The following is a 2,583-nucleotide window of genomic DNA, read 5'->3' on the forward strand; positions in this document are numbered from 1 at the left end:
TTGGATAAGAATGAGTGGCCCTTCTGAGAGGGAAAAAAACCTCAAGGAATTACACAACATCGGGGTTGTTCCTACAAGACCACGAAGCAGAAATTTCCTGGTTGTGATAATCAGCCCTCTGCCTGCAACTGTGCTTTTTGATTCTCATCATGGTTGGTCCTTCCTGAAGCCTTCTTCAAGTATTTAAAAATTGAGGTAGTTCATAAAAAATGGATACTTATGACATCTCTAAAAATCTGAATTCATGAGGAAATTTAGCCTCTGTTTTTGCACTGACAAAAATCAGGCAAGGTGCTTGCTTCTTTCAGACAGTACGTGTGTTTTTCGCTCTTTTCACGTTGTTGGTTTGCTTTTTGCTGCCATAGCTGATAAGCACAAACTCAGTGGTTTAAAACAACGTGAATTCACCATCTTACAGTCCTGGAGGTCAGAAGGCAGACTTGGTCTCACTGGTTCAAGCTGAGGTGTGTGCAGGGCTGGTCTCTCGTGGAGGCTCTGAGTCTGTTCCTGCCTTTCCTGGGTCCCAGAGGCGATCATGTCCTCGGCTGGAGGCCTGGCCTCATCTTCAGAGTCAGCAGCGCCCACACTTCTGACCCTTCTTCTGTGCTTACTTCCCTGTGGCCACAGCTGACTGCTTTTAGAAACCTGCCCACCAATAACCTCCAATAACCTCCTGCCTCCACGCCGATAACCTTAATGATGCCTGAAAGTCCCCTTTCCGTGTGAGGTGACACAGTCTCAGTTCTGGGATCAGCACATGGTTGCAGGTGGGGCCACTGCTCTGCCCAGGAGGTCAGGCCCATTCTGTTCCCTCATGTCCCGACTTGCCCCCTGAATTGGCTCACACATGCAGTGCCGTCTGCCTGTGCCTGTAGGCTGGGGCACCTTGTTCCTCCAGCTGCAGACCCCTTGCCATTCAGGGCAGCCTCGGCTGTTGAGCTAAGAGTCTGGGTCAGAACGGGCAAGCCCCACCTTCCAGGCACAAAGGGGCCTCCTATCCGGCGTGTCCTCTTTTCTCTGCACTGAACCGCAGAGGTTTCTTCTGCTGTGGACCTGTGAGGTAAAGGGGATGCAGACAGATGGAGACTAATTCACTCCAGAAGGACCTGGTGATTGTATGACAAGTTCTGCAGCAGAAGAAATACTGAGGGTGCCTTTTAGGGGAGCGAAATCACTCCATCAGTGCCGCTGTCTTCTGTGTTGACATTTCAAGCAGCGTTCTTCCTGGTTAGGGTGAAATTTGGTAGCTTTTAAAAGGCTACCAATTTCTGATTCATACATATATTCTTTTTATGTATAAAACCTCATTCAATAGAGCAGCATGGAGCACAGCTGCAGTGCCTGTACAGAAAGCTGCCCTGAAAATGCAGGAGGAGGAAGCGGAGGAAAGGCACAGCGCAAGGCAGCGTGACTTGGAGGCTGCAGGGCAGAATGTGGGACGCGCTGAAGAAGGGCTGAACGGGGCTGGTAGGATGGAGTGGTCGTCTGTAGGACCTGCCTGTGGGTGTGCAGAGAGGGGTGTGCAGAAGGGTGTGCAGAGAGGGGTGTGCAGAGAGGGGTGTGTGCAGAGGGGTGTGCAGAGAGGGGGTTGTGCAGAGAGAGGGGGTGCAGAGAGAGGGGGATGTGCAGGGGGGGTGTGCAGAGAGGGGTGAGGTAAGGGGGTGCAAACAGCCTCTACTGGGGTTGAGGCTGAGGGCTCAGTGACGCCACTCAGCAGAGACAGGTGTGTTTTAAAGAATGTGATGGGGCTACAGAAGTCACCTTGCCTGAGCATTTGCTCTGAGCACTGGACTTTGAAACCTTGATGAAACTGAGATTTTTTTTCCCTCCCAAATGTATCAGAATTCAACTTAAAGTAGAAGGAGAAAGATATCTTCTCAAAGACTCAATGGGAAAGCACTGAAGTGGTGACAGGCTGTGGGCACCTTAGGATCCACACATTCTCCGTGGGCAGAGCGGTCTCTGAATAACCAAGACTTCCCACCTGGCCGGCAGATCTCGATGACAAGCCTGAAACCTGCACAGATGCTTGTTAATTTCTGAAAGGGAGACATGCATTTTGTTAGAAGGGAGTGTAAGAGCATCAGCATTCTGAGAAGTGATACTCTTTTGAGTCTATTTGTCTTTATGCTAAACTTTCATTTAATATAAATTCATTTGTATATGTCAAAAAGTAAAATAAAAGGTTACTTTTAGCTGAATGTATACCCTCTTTTTCTTTTTTTATCTGATTTAGGGTCAGAACACCTGCCATCCTGCTGTTTTTCTCTCTTCAACCCTGTCTGACATTTTTTCTAAATAAGCCCCATTCACTGAAGGAATGAGCCCATCATGCAAACAGATCTGATCTCTAGAAGGAACCAGAAATTATACTTTGCTTATAAAATAGCTGTATTCAGAAGCATATAACATTTTGGTTTTAGTTTTAAATATTTAGTGGGAACTGTTTCTTAGCAGCAACATCTGTCTTCTTGAAGCAATAAACACGAATATGCAGGGATTGTTTTAAAAAATGGATTCTTGGTCTTAATTTGAGAGCCAGAGAGTCATGGACTGAATTGCGTCCCCTCCAAATGTGTACAG

General features: G+C 47.5%; 1 long non-coding RNA gene across 1 annotated transcript; it reads left to right on the forward strand.

Annotated features, from left to right (window-relative positions):
- Positions 1–1,060: 1,060 nt before the first annotated feature.
- LOC113897916 lies at positions 1,061–2,201 on the forward strand. Its single transcript, XR_003512454.1, has 2 exons — positions 1,061–1,467; positions 1,843–2,201. It is a non-coding gene; the product is annotated as an uncharacterized LOC113897916 (long non-coding RNA).
- Positions 2,202–2,583: the final 382 nt, after the last annotated feature.

Source organism: Bos indicus x Bos taurus, chromosome 8, assembly GCF_003369695.1.
Source record: "Bos indicus x Bos taurus breed Angus x Brahman F1 hybrid chromosome 8, Bos_hybrid_MaternalHap_v2.0, whole genome shotgun sequence".
Lineage (NCBI taxonomy): Eukaryota > Metazoa > Chordata > Mammalia > Artiodactyla > Bovidae > Bos > Bos indicus x Bos taurus.